Consider the following 14,751-nt stretch of genomic DNA (forward strand, 5'->3'; position numbering starts at 1 on the left):
AGCGCTATAGAAATGAAATAAATAATAATAATAATAATAACAATAATGTTCATTGAAATGTTGTGTCCAAAGACTGCAGCCGATGAAGAGATCACCCCTCCCTCAATTTTCTATCAGATTATTTAGATTTGGTAAATAATTCTTATTGCTATTCTTATTGTATTGATTATTATAATTGATTTATGTAGTTCTGACGGTTTAGCTGCCTTGAGCATGAAAATAGAAAGGCAGGATACAAACCTAATCTAATAAAGAGCCCTCCTCCTCCTCCTCCTCCTCCTGAGCCTGGGGCAGGACCGTAGCCTGAGAGAGAGAGGGTTGCACAGTTCCCTGATTCTTTTGGAGGAATTCCACACCACACATTTAAAGCTCTTACACCACTTGAAAGAGTCCAGGCTTTCCCTCAAGAATCCTGGGAACTGTAGTTTGCCAAGGGTGCTGAGAGATGTTAGATCTGTAGCAAACAGAGGTTCCCAGGATGTGTTGGGTGAATCTGTGACTCTTAGTGCAATGCTTCTTGAAATGTGTGGTTGTGACCATTGCCCTCATAACAGCACTGGGGTTCGGATTGTCACCGGAAATCACCCCCCCCTTCCATTAACACTTGTATTGTACAAGCACCACATTCACACACACACACATCTCCCCTCCCTGGCCTAGAGATGCCCCTTTAGAGGGTCATCTCTCAAAAGCCTTCCGTAGATAAGGAAGCGCTAGCCTGACAGCTTTCCGCTATAGAGCTCAGCATCGCCCTATCTTTATTACGAGTAGACCGGACGACTGAACTCTAGGTCAAACGAAAGGCGAAAGTACTTTGAACTTCATGGACAATATTCTTTATAAATTCACCAAAAATCAGCCGTACATCGGATTTTCATCAGACCACTTTTATTTTACTACATGTTACAAGGACTATCAAAGGGGGGTGACCTGATGCGGGGCAGCCATAATCCCTTGACCGAGCGGTCACGTAGTCAGCGGCCCTTCTCAGCGGACGTGACTACCTTGATAGCCATCATGATGGGCTCAGACAGAAGGCTATCAAGGACACAATAAACTGCACCCTTTAGTGTATTCCATGCGGACTCGCACAAAAGGACTCTGACCGGATTCCCCTCAGGGGGCAGGAAACTTCGCCCTTCTCTTTTGTTCTTGTAAATAACTCATATGGGGAGGGGAGAGGAGGCTCCGACCAGGTGTCAGGTCACTCAGATTACCTGTGTAGCCCCTCCTCGACTCCTCCTAATATTAATGTAATCATGATGTAAATGTGATGTAATTCTGGGGGTGTAGCATAGGGGATTAGCAACTAATAAAAGTTAGGGTCTCCCTTTGTTCAGGGCTTCCATCTTGCTTCACCTCGTGGGCGGTGGGAATCCCATCGCGACGGTCTTTTCTTGAATAAAGACCGAGCCTACTGGCTGCTGTTTTGCTCTGAATTGCTCTGGTCGGTGTCTTCATTTGTCCAAGAGAGCCCTCGGATTTTCCGGTAACAGTTTTGGCGACCGTGCTCAGGGACACTTGGTTCTCCTGCAAGGGTGAGAGGGGAGATAGAGGGGATCGGGCGCCACTGGGCAACCTTAGCCCGGGGATCCTTTTTCCTCTCCCTGCCTCCTCTTTGCGGGCGGTAATCAACCGTCACCAGAAGCCCGACCAGAGAGAGCAAAGGCGAGGTAAAAGCCGGCTAAAAGAAAAGGATCCCGGGATCTGCGGGGGACATCTTCGAACGTGAGTATGGTTTGAAGTAAAACACATTGGGAGGGGGGTGGAGAAGCAGTGTCCCCACGACAGCCAGACTTTCCTTCTTTCATTTCTGGCGTAGCCCCTCGGAGTCGGCCGGGTGCGCTTTAACTCTGCCCTTTTCTAACCCGATTCTCCCCTTCGGAAAGTGGCCAGGGAGATCGCGGAACTTGACTGTCTGGCGTTACCTCTCGGAGTCGTCTGGGTACGCCAAAACCTTTCTCTTTCTTTTTCTTTTTTTTATAATATTTTTATTGGTTTTTACACATATTAAAGACAATACAGAACAAGACACAAACACCAAAGACATACAACAAAAAATTTGACTTCCCCATACCTTCCCTTCACCACATCCTTATTTTGCCGTTTTTTCGAGCAACTCATCAGTCAGTTTTTAATCAAATCCCTTTTAAATTTTCTTAAAGTTTAAGATTTACAGCTGTAATTCTTTGTTTCTTACCCCTTGACATCTTATCAGTCCGCAATTTTACAATAATTTTTAAGATATATTTTAAATTTCCTCCAGTCCTCTTCCACTGTCTCTTTCCTCTGGTCACGGATTCTGCCGGTCATCTCTGCCAGTCCCATATATTCCGTCACCTTCGACTGCCATTCTTCCAGAGTAGGTAGTTCTTGCGTCTTCCAATACTTTGCCAACAGGATTCTTGCTGCTGTGGTTGCATACATAAAAAATGTCTTATCCTTTTTTGGTACCAATTGGCCGACCATGCCCAAGAGAAAAGCCTCCGGTTTCTTAACAAATGTCCACTTAAGGACTTTCTTAATTTCATTATAGATCATTTCCCAGTAGGCCTTAATCTTTGGGCAGGTCCACCAAAGATGGTAAAAAGTACCTTCAGCCTCATTACATTTCCAGCATTTGTTATTGGGCAAATGGTAGATCTTTGCAAGTTTGACTGGGGTCATGTACCACCTATAGATCATTTTCATTATATTCTCTTTCAAGGCACTACATGCCGTAAATTTAATACCGGTGGTCCATAACTGTTCCCAGTCATCAAACATAATATCATGACCAATATCCTGTGCCCATTTAATCATAGCTGATTTCACCATTTCATCCTGTGTGTTCCATTTCAGCAGCAGATTATACATTTTAGATAAATTCTTAGTATTGGATTCTAACAATTCTGTTTCTAACTTTGACCTCTCCTTCTGAAAACCAAGTTTCCTGTCCTGCTTAAATATCTTATTTATCTGACGATAATGTAACCAATCTCGAACTTTGTGCTTTAGCTTCTCAAAACTTTGAAGCTTCAGTTTTTCACCATCATACTCTAGAATTTCGCAATATTTAGGCCAATTAGAGTCCATATTAAGTTTTTTCACTGCTTTCGCTTCCATTGGTGACAACCACCTAGGGGTTTTACTTTCCAATAGATCCTTATATCTATTCCAAACATTATACAGTGCTTTCCTGACAATATGGTTTTTAAAGCTTTTATAGACCTTTACCTTGTCATACCACAAATATGCATGCCAACCAAAACTGTTGTCATATCCTTCCAAATCAAGAATGTCTGTATCTTCCAGAAGTAGCCATTGCTTCAACCAGCAAAATGCTGCTGATTCATAATAAAGTCTTAAGTCTGGCAGGGCAAAGCCCCCTCTATCTTTTACATCAGTTAAAATCTTAAATTTTATTCTGGGCTTTTTGCCCTGCCAGACAAATTTAGATATATCTTTCTGCCACTTCTTGAAGCAGTCCATTTTGTCTAGAATCTGCAACGTCTGAAATAAAAACAACATTCTTGGCAATACATTCATCTTGATAACAGCAATTCGGCCCAACAAGGAAAGTTTCAGCCTAGACCATATATTTAGATCTTTTTTAACTTCTGACCAGCATTTTTCATAGTTATCTTTAAATAGATTCACATTTTTAGATGTTAAATTTACCCCCAGGTACTTAACCTTTTTTGCTATTTCCAACCCTGTTTCACTCTGAAACCTATCTTTCTCCTCTTTTGTTAGATTTTTTTCCAGCACCTTTGTTTTCTGTTTGTTTAGTTTAAATCCTGCGACCTGGCCGAATATCTCCATTAGTTCTAAAACTCTTTTAGTGCTAGCTTCTGGCTGTTGCAAAGTTAACACTAGGTCATCTGCAAATGCCCTTAACTTGTATTGTTTTGTTCCGACCTGTATTCCTTTTACCAGCTGGTCCTTTCTAATCATATTTAATAAAACCTCCAGGACAGATATAAAAAGTAAAGGGGATATAGGGCATCCCTGTCGTGTGCCTTTCTCTATTGGTATTTCATCCATTACCACATTGTTCACAATTAGCTTAGCTCTTTGTTCGGAGTATATTGCCCCTATACCATTTTCAAACCCTTGGCCTACCCCCATCCCGTGGAGATTCTTCTTCATGAATTTCCAAGAAATGTTGTCAAAGGCTTTCTCCGCATCCACAAAAATCAAAACTGCCTTTCTATTAATGTCTACCTCCAGCAACTCCAAGATGTCTATAATGTTCCTCACATTATCTGACATGTGTCTCCCTGGGAGAAAGCCTGCTTGATTCTTATGAATCTCCTCCACCAAAACTCTCTTAAATCTTTTCGCCAAAACGTCTGCAAAGATTTTATAATCCACGTTCAAAAGTGATATAGGGCGGTAGTTTTTAACTTGATGCTTCTCAGTCTTCGGTATGAGTGAGATGAATGCTTCTCTCCACGATTCGGGAGCCTTTTTCCCCTCTAGTATCTGATTGCATACTTCCTTCAATGGTTGTATTAACCATTCCTTAAAAGCTTTGTAGTATTTCGCAGTCAAACCGTCTGGTCCTGGTGATTTCCCCAGTTTCATATTCTGGATGGCACCCTCTATTTCTTGTTCTGTAATTTTTTCATTCAAAATCCTTTTATTTTCTTCTGAAATCTTTGATAGTCCATATTTTTTAACAAATTCCTCTATTTCTTGTTCGTTTGTAGGCCCTTGTGCATACAGTTTTTTAAAGAAACTTTGAAAACAGTTACTTATTTCATTTGGTTTGTTAATAAGTTTCCCCTCTATTTCCAAGGATGTCACAGTGTTTAACTTTTGTCTCTTTTTCAGTTGCCATGACAGCAGTTTTCCACATTTATCTGCCGATTCAAATGTCTTTTGCCTCATTTGCTTTATCTTCCATTCTATTTCTTGATTCATCAATTCCATATATTGCGTCTGATAGTATTTTATTTCTCTTAAAATCTCATGAGACTTTGGTTTGGATCTCAATTTCTTTTCTCCTTCTTTTATCTGGTTCAAAATCTTTTCCTTCCTCTCATTTTGTTTCTTCCTCTTTATAGAATTCTGCTGAATTAGAAATCCGCGCATCACGGCCTTGCTTGCGTCCCATACTATTCTTTTTTCGACCTCCGTTCTCAAATTTATCTCGAAATAATCCTTCAATATTTTTTGGGCCTTTTGGTAGATTTCTTCGTCTCTAAATAGGGTGTCATTCATTCTCCATCTAAAGGTTCCAGCCGTTGTTAATTTCATTTCCATCTTAACTGCATTGTGGTCGGAACAGGTTTTTGTGCAGATTTCTGTTTTTTTCACTCTTGGTGCCAGGTTGCTAGAAATCCAAATTTGATCAATTCTAGTCCAGGTCATTTTTGCTTCAGAGAAGAAGGTTCCCTCTCTTTCCAGAGGGTTCCTTGTTCTCCAAATATCAATCAAGTCCATGGTGTCAGTGAGTTCAAAGAAAGTCTTTGGTAGTCTCCCATCCTTGGATATTACTTGTCTTTGAGCTTTGTCCATATTTGTGGAGACAACTCCGTTGAAATCTCCCATCATTATGATTTTAGAATCCATAAAGTCCATTAAAGTCTCATGCAACTTCTTGAAAAACTCTGCCTTCCCCTCATTAGGTGCATAAACCCCAACAATTAAAATCTTTTCTCCTTGAATTTGAATTTCTACTGCCAGGTATCTTCCTTCATCATCTTTGAAGATCATTTTTGGTTCCCATTTTTCCTTTGCATAAATCACCACCCCTCTTTTCTTAACTTTGTCTGAGGAAACAAATTCCAGTCCTAATCTCTTATTTATCAAAAGTTTCCTGTGTATCCTGGCAATATGGGTTTCTTGCAAACAGATTATGTCTAATTGTTCTTTCTTTAATATATGAAAAACTTAATCTCTTTTTCGGGGATGGTTTAGACCATTGCAGTTCCAACTCAGAAGTTGCAGGGACATTTTTGTTATTGGGTATTTTTCCCACCCACTGCTCCAAGTTCTTGTTCCTCGTCAGTCGGTGCTGGGTTCAATCCAAACGATAGGTTTGCAATGTCCGGTATTTCCCTCTCTCTCACGGTTCCTTTCTGAAAGTCCTCGAAGTTTCTCTCCAAAAAGTGTTCTTTGTCTTGAGTTGTTTTTATTTTGATTTTCTTCCCTTTGAAGTTGAAGGATAACCCTTGTGGGAATTCCCACCTGAATAAAATGTTGTTTTGTTTCAATAAGTCAACTAAGTCTTTAAATTGTGTTCTCACCTCCAAAAAGTATCTGGGAATATCTTTGAAAATCTGTATTTGGGAATTTTTAATAACCAATGCCTTCTGGAAGTGTAAATTCAATATTTTATCTCTTTCTTCCTTAGATCTGAGAGTAATTAAACAATCCCTTGGTTTCTTGCCTTGCTTTCTGCCAATCCGGAAGGCTGTAGTTATTGCAAAATCCTCTTCCTCTCCCTCTAACTCGTCACTCCAAAATTCTTGGAACTTGTCTGTAAGAAATTCCCCAAGCTTTTCCTCCTCCTCTTCAGGTACCAGTCTCAGTTTTAATTTCTTGCCTTTCCTCTCCAGTTCCATAAGGGCCAAGGCTTCATCATGTTCATATACCTTCTTTGCAATAGGAACAAATTTCCCTTTAGTTTCCTCGGCCGTGCTCCTAGCGCTCTCAGCTATTTTCCTTGTCTCTGTGCTTTCCTGGATTAGACGATTTATAGAATCTGTATTAGACGATATTGTCGTTGTGTTCAAATCCAGTCTTGTTGTCAATTCTGTCAGTTTCTTAGAGTTCTCTGTAGACTGCTTAGTAAGTGCTTCTAAAGATTCATTTATCCTGAGTAGAGCCTGTGTCATGGAATCCATTGATACCGTTGTTGTTCTTTCCTGTGCAGCTGATGCTCCTGACAAGGAGCCTCTTTTCTTTTGAGCCTGAGCCTGCTTTGCTTTGGATCTTGTTGATATTTCATCCAGTGGACCGCTCATATCTCAAGGTCGTTCCCACAGGAACAGTTGCAGGTGGAAAATCCCACTATTTCTGTCTCAATACAGCAGTCTCTCTTTTAAGCCTCTAGAGGGAGTACATTGTATCCATTACAGGAACAAAGAAACAGGGAGAGAAGTAGCCATAAAAAGTTCCAAAAGTGAAAGTCCAAATAAGAGCCCTATTTTGTTACGATTTAAAACGTTACAGTTTTGTCCACTAAAGTCCCGTTACTTTCTTTCAGATAAATGATACTTTATACCCACCATCTAGTTTGACAGCTCACTCCCAGGCGCTCGCTACTCCGGCAGCCTGGCCAGAGGTATCAACAGCGGAAGGTTTCCGTTTCCAAACTCCTTTCTTCAAGCAGATAAATTTAAGTCAATTTTCTTCCCCCCTCTCCTGCTCATTAGGGGGGAGGTCCTCTTTCGATGTCAGGTTAACAAAATTAAACAGCATAAATACGTTCCCTTTAAAGACAGCTTACTCCTTTCGTTGCTCAATCAGTCATGCAGTTCCGGGAGGCAGACTTCCTTGATTTTTTGCCTTACCCGTTTTCAGCCTAATCTTCTTAAATCTTAAAATTTAAAGTCCCGTTCAGTTTATTTGTCGGTCTTACTCACGGGTGTTATTGCCAATCGGTAATTTCAGGAAGGAATCGGCGCTCTCCATCAATGGCGACGCGGCTTCGCTCCGTGGGCTGGGTTGCGATCCTCAGCACCGCGCTCACACCCGATGCCGCTCCGGAGCCTTTAAAAAGGCTCTTTCGCGATACCGGGGGGCGCAAAGGTGCCCACCGAATCTCCTTGCTCACAGGCTTCAGCGCCTGTGATTTTAGGGGTCCCCCGCTCGCCGTAGCGGGTCAGACCCGAACTCACGGAGCAGTCCTGCTTCGGAGCTCGAAGCAAGGACCGCCATTAACGCTGGCGCCGACCGGAAGTCCAAAACCTTTCTCTTTCTCTCCCCTCAATTTCTTACACGGAGCGTGACCGGGGAAATTGTGGTACCTTTTACTGTTTTCCGGCGTTACCCCTCGGAGTCGTCCGGGTACGCCTTAATCTACCTGTCCTTTTCTCCCCCGTTTTCCGTCTTGGAATTGAGTCCGGGAAAGCGTGGCTCTTTACGGTTTTTTCTCTGACGTCCCTCTCTCGGAGTCGTCCAGAGGCGTCCTTCAAAGAAAAATTCTCCTCCTATCCTTTTCTCCCCCGTTTTCCGTCTTGGAATTGAGTCTGGGAAAGCGTGGCTCTTTACTGTTTTTTTCTCTGACGTCCCTCTCTCGGAGTCGTCCAGAGGCGTCCATCCAAATCTTTCCTCTCTCTCTCTCTCCTTTCTCGTCTATTATGCAAACGAAGCCGCCCCTCCTGCCTGGCGACCTTTGTTAGGGATGACCCGGGTACGTGAGAATGCAAGGTCGTTTGTTTCCTTTCCAAACTTTCATTTTCTCGGACCTTGATCTGGCATTGCATTGCGCAAGCGTCCAGTAGGGGTTCCGAACTTAGTCTCAAAGACTAGGCAGGAGGCTGTCGTGGAGGGTAGAAGGGGTGGCTCACGAATTGGGGCCCCACACTAGGACCAGTTGTGTAAGCAGTACTGCAGTAGCATTTTAGGAGTTATGTTTGTGTATCGGGTAGAGAGAGAGACCCGTGAGTTCAAGGCTGATGTTTTGGAATTATAGATGATAGGTTAGCTACGGTTCAATGGTAGGGAGGATTAACTTCAATAGAAATAAACTGAGGTACCTAAATTACTGAAAGAATACTATTTTTCTCTATTTCCCCTTTTGTGTGTGTGTGTGTGTCCCCTTGTCTGTCCATCCTTTTTTTTCTGTAGTGTACATCGCTAGCAAACCCCATTTTCGTAGAATAGAGTAATGGGAGCCCACACTTCTCAACACTCTGACTGGACTCCTCCTAGCGACAAGGCTTCTATGAAGCCTTTCCGCTCTGGAGAGGACTCCGATACCCCTCTGCAATTTGTCCTCCTCAACTGGAAGGAACTGAGAGGGAGAAAGGGACTCTCGAAATCCAAACTGAGGGATCTCTGTAACATCTCGTGGGTCGCTTTTACCCACCACCTGGAACCACTTTCTCAATGGCCGCCTCATGGTTCCTTTAATCTCATAAGAATGCAAGCACTTAAGTCTTATTTAGCTGACGAGAAACCCCGACAATTATATTACCTAAATGTCTTCGTCGAAGCCCGCGAATTATTTCAACGGCAACAAGCCCAAATTGCCTGTCAAATGGCAGTTTTGAAACCAACCAGACCCCCTCCATATGATGAGATTAGAGCCCAGGAGGAACAATTGGATAGGACCCTCGTCCCTTTCTACTACCCCGAACCACGGGCTCCCCGACCGCCAGGACCCGGGGCAGGAGACAGGACAGGAACTGGTGGAGGGGGCGCGGGACCGAGGGAAGACGCAACAAATCCAACCGCCGCTACCCCTTCCCAAGGTGTGGGACTGAGACAAAGCGTAGCAGACCCACCCGCTGTTGCCCCTTCTCAAAATATACCGAATGCCTCGCCACCTAACCCTTCCTCAAGTACTCCCAACTTAAGAGTAGACTTGGATCTTGGACCCTTACTCAACGGGCAATTTTTTAACGGAGGAAAAGAGGGACCTGTCTCCAGCAGAACTAGAAACAGGGATAATCTGCAGAACGGAGAAATAGAAGGCGCTTTCCCTCTGCGAGCATTACCTATACCCCCAGCCAGGGCAGGAGACCCACCACGAATGGTTTTTACTCATCAGCCCTTCCTTACTTCGGACTTGATGAATTGGTCTGACAAGATGCCCTCCTTAAGAGACGACCCTGACAAGTGCCACCGCCAGGTGGCCACCATTTTCTCCACTCACAATCCTACATGGGCAGATGTGCATATGTTGCTTGGGGCCCTTTTTAACGAGGCAGAAAAGAGAGAAATATTGGCAAAGGCAGGGGAGGCTCTAACCCGAGAAGACTACCAACCAAATCGTCACGCCTCGATGGCCCCACTGACCGCCCAGACGATACTTAATGACCCGGACTGGGACTATAACACAGACAATGGCATATGGGGTTTAAAAATTTTCAAAAAGGCCATCTTAGATGGAATAAAAGCTGCTGGTCAGTGAACTGTAAACTGGACAAAAGTCCAAGCCGTCCTTCAAGGGCCAGAAGAACACCCGTCCGACTATTACTCCCGTTTAGTCTCTGCTATCAAAACCTGGGGTGGGGTAGACCCGGAGAGTCCCCAGCATGAAGTCATAGTTAAAGGCTTCTTCAAAGACCAGGCAACGGCAGATATAAGGAAAGCCTTAAACTCACATCTGGGGTACGACGGAAAGACTATAACCGAAATTCTTTCCATCGCCAAGTCAGTCTTTAATTCTAGAGACGAGCGGAGAAAGAAAGATCAGAAACCCGACTCTCCGCGAGTATTAGCTTATGCAGGAGGGATTCCCCCTTACAAAGACAAAGGCAAACCAAGGGGATCCGACTCCCGAGACCGGCGTGTTTGTTATAACTGTGAAGAAATAGGGCACATAAGAAGATTTTGCCCCCTCCTACCAGTAATTGCAAGGCCTGACCACAGAGACTTTAAAACTTACAGGCCAGATTATCAAGAACCTCTCTACCCCAAACCCAGAGAGTCAAACCTTCCGTATGGACCCACTCAACCCACGACCCATACGCAATATCGTGCGGGTCCTCCCCCTCCACAACCGAGAACCAGGAACCTCACTCAAGATCCTCAGAATCCCTTTAAGTCGGCCAACCACACCATCAATTCAGCACATGAAATGGTGATGGACGAGTACCAACCGCATTGACAATTAGAAGCAGATCCCGCCTCCTTCTCTTTTCTTTGTCCCGTCTTACAACTGTCACCTTCCGACCCAATCTGCACAATGCAAATCGACGGACAGTCCTACGATTGTCTCTTGGACACGGGAGCCACCTACTCCACCCTCACTAATAGCCATTTGACCCCCGGGGAAGAAACCAGAACCGTAATGGGACTGGATGGAATCCCTCGGAACTGCCCTCTTTCCCGACCTGCGAAGGTTTCCGTTGGACCGCTATCCGTTAAGCATACTTTCTTGTTGACATCTAGCCCCGTCAATCTATTGGGGAGGGATCTGCTCTGTAAATTAAACGCCACCATACAATGTGGCCAAGAAGGGATTTATTTACATATGCCAAATGAATCCATCTTCAGTTTTCAAGGAGTCCTACAGGAAGCCCATAACACCACAATGGACCTTCCGTCCGAATTGTTAAATAGTGTCTCCCCTTCCTTATGGGGAACCGAGTCAACCTCCGTTGGGCTCTTAAGGTCCGCAGTGCCAGTCAAGATCAACTACAGAAAGGATCTACCCTTCCCTTGTACTAAGCAATACCACCTTCCTCCAGACGCAATAGACGGACTAACCCCGATGATTGACGAATTTTTGAAGATGGAAGTTTTAGTCCCATGCGCCTCTCCCTGTAACACCCCTCTTCTCCCCGTCAAAAAGCCCAACACAAATCCCGTCAAATGGCGCCTGGTCCAGGATCTCAGGCTCGTTAATTCTTTTGTCATCCCCCGGCACGCGGTAGTCGCTAACCCACACCACCTCCTAAGCACCATTCCGGAGGGAACTGTGGTCTACTCTGTCATAGACCTATGCTCTGCTTTCTTCAGCATTCCTGTAGACCCAGAAAGCCAATTCCTTTTTGCTTTCACCTGGCGGACGGGGCAGTTAACGTGGACCCGATTGCCCCAAGGATATGTAGAATCCCCAGTGATCTTTTCATCTATATTACACCAAGATCTATCAGACGTGACTCTGCCGGGGGGTTCAGCCCTCAGGCTCTACGTTGATGACATTTTACTCTGTGGTCGGGATCTAGAATCCTGCAAAAAAGACACTATAACTCTCTTAAACATACTAGCACAAAAGGGACACAAAGTATCCCCGAAAAAGATACAATACTGCAAAAAGGAAGTAAAATATCTCGGCCACATCCTAGGAGAGGGTACTCGAGCACTAACTACGGACCGGATTGAGGCTATAACCAAATTACCCCTACCAAAAACTAAAAGGCAACTCCGAGGTTTCATCGGAATGAGTGGATTCTGCCGAGCATGGATTCCGCGTTACGTGGAATTCACCCGCCCCTTACAGCAATGACAAACGACAATGCCCCAGACCAACTACAATGGTCTGCAGAGGCACTTGAAGCCTTTGAATCTATTAAGAAAGAACTGCGGTCCTCTCCTGCCCTCGGACTCCCGGATTATAGACTACCCTTCTCCCTATTCGTGCATGAGAATAAAGGAGTAGCTTCAGGCGTCCTTACACAACCCTTCCAAGGGAGGAATAGGCCTGTCGCTTATTACAGCCTTCAACTAGACATGACCGTACTAGGAAATGTAGGATGCCTTAGAGCCGTGGCAGCCGCAGCCCTGCTCCTAGAGAAGGCACAAGAAACTGTCCTGGGACACGATCGAACAGTCAACGTTCCCCATGCTGTTGCTACTCTCCTTAGCTTGCAAGGGTGCCAACGCTTTACAATACAACGTTTAAATAGATATGAGGCCATCCTTCTCAGTCCATCTAACGTCACCATAAAAAGAGTCAATTCACTCAACCCTGCAACCCTTCTGCCCCTCCCTGACGATGGCACCCCACACCATGACTGTTCCCAGATAGTCCGTCATGTAGAAAAACCCCGGGAAGATCTTGATTACCTCCCTTTAACAGAGCCTGATCTCATCTTGTATACGGACGGGAGCTCCAAGGTTGTGGGAGGTGAACGGAAGAGTGGATATGCCATAGTCACCGATAGCGAGACCTTAGAAGCACGACCCGTCCATGCCAAATACAGCGCACAAGCGGCTGAACTTATCGCTTTAATCAGAGCTTGTGAACTAGGGGCAGGACAAAGGATCACCATCTACACAGATTCAAAGTATTGTTTCGGATTGGTGCATGCTACCGGACAAATCTGGTTACAGAGGGGTTTCTTGACCGCAGCAGGTACTCAGATTGCACACGCATCCCTGGTACAACGCCTCATGAACTCTATCCATCTTCCTGAGGCTATTGCAGTAGTACATTGCAAAGCACATACGAAAGGCAGGGACCCAGTGTCAACAGGGAACAGACGCGCTGACACTGCAGCACAAGAAGCCGCCCTTCAGCCCTTCTCTGCAGACAATGAGTTCCAGGGACCACAAGTTCTATCAGATATAAATTTCACTGAAATGTACAAAACTGCAACCCCAGAGGAGATTAAAAGATGGCAAGAACAGGGAGCCCACTTAGAAAATGGCGTCTGGTATTTTCCAGATAAAAGACTCATAATGCCCAGGCTATGGGTACCTAAACATCTAAGAGTTCTACACCAACGTACCCACTGGGGAAGAGAAAAACTTATCGACACAATACAACGCTGCTGGTACGCCCCAGGTCTTGCTCTTGCCGCTAAAGCCGCCGTCAAGAATTGTCATACTTGTCAGAGTTTTAATCCAAAACATACCGCCAGATGCCCACCAGGGGCCAGACCATGGGCTTTTGTTCCATTCGAAAGCCTTCAAATAGATTTTATAGATCTACCTCCTTGCCAAGGCTACAAGCATGCTTTGGTAATCATTGATCAGTTGACGGGGTGGGTAGAATGCTTCCCTACTCGCAGGACAACTGCACACATCGTCGCAAAGATTCTGATACAAGAAATCATACCCCGTTTCGGAGTCCCTAGACACATAGACAGCGAGAGGGGCTCACATTTCACATCAGACATAATCCAACAGGTTGCCAGTGCCCTCGGAGTCAAATGGAAATTACATACCCCATACCATCCTCCTTCCTCCGGACAAGTCGAAAGAATGAACCAGCAGCTTAAATCACAGCTGGGAAAACTTTGCAAAGACTCTGGCATCAAATGGGTCAATGCCCTTCCATTAGTCCTGCATAACTTAAGAGCATGCCCCCGTGGAAACCTCAAAATATCTCCCTACGAATTACTATTTGGACGACCTTCCCCAGTATATAACACCCAGTTTCCAACATCAGAACTAGAGGTGGGCGAATCAGAATTAACTAACTACGTAATACAACTCCAGAAACAACTCATTCTTCTCCACAAATATGCAGCCTCAGGTCAAAACATTCCCCTAGATGAAAATGTCCACCCGTACCAACCAGGGGATTGGATACTAGCGAAAACCTACCATAAGGTACCCCTACGGCCCACTTGGGAGGGTCCTTACCAAGTACTTTTAACCACTCCAACTTCCGTTAAGGTAGCAGAAAAGACGGCCTGGTTGCATCACACACGCTGCAAACCCGCTTCGGCACCCGAACCTACCGCTGACGACTCACCCTACTGCATCCCAGGCCGACCGACAGACGACGACACCGACACAGAGGACGACCAACAGACCGGACCAGATCGGGGCACGAATCGGGCCCAACAGACAGGACCAGATCGGGGCACGAATCGAGCCCAACAGACCGGACCAGATCGGGGCACGAATCGGGCCCAACAGACCGGACCTGACCAACCACACACATCAGCCCATTGGACCTCTGAAATAATCACAGCAGCCGACCAGGACGACCAACCCCCAATTCGCCTCAAACTCCGAAAAACACACGCCCCTGTTTGACAGCTCCGCTTGACAGCTCTACGTTTGACAGCTCCATTTGACAGCTCCGCATTTGACAGCTCCATTTGACAGCTCCATCTGACAGCTCCATTTGACAGCTCCATTTGACAGCTCTGCATTTGACAGCTCTGCCTCCCAGCGCTGCAGTTTCAC

General features: G+C 45.1%; 1 protein-coding gene and 1 long non-coding RNA gene across 2 annotated transcripts in view; one reads left to right on the forward strand and one right to left on the reverse strand.

Moving 5' to 3' along the window:
- Positions 1-14,751, reverse strand: part of LOC309361335 — a 234,130-nt gene that overhangs the window by 75,207 nt on the left and 144,172 nt on the right. The window lies entirely within an intron of this gene.
- LOC309361328 (uncharacterized protein) overlaps positions 9,523-14,751 on the forward strand; it is an 84,097-nt gene continuing 78,868 nt past the window's right edge. Inside the window, exon 1 of the mRNA XM_081896209.1 lies at positions 9,523-14,620. The gene's annotated coding sequence lies outside the window, so the exon portion shown is untranslated. The remainder of the gene's footprint in view (positions 14,621-14,751) is intronic.

Source organism: Podarcis melisellensis (genome assembly GCF_964234715.1).
Source record: "Podarcis melisellensis genome assembly, chromosome: W".
Classification (NCBI taxonomy): Eukaryota; Metazoa; Chordata; class Lepidosauria; order Squamata; family Lacertidae; genus Podarcis; species Podarcis melisellensis.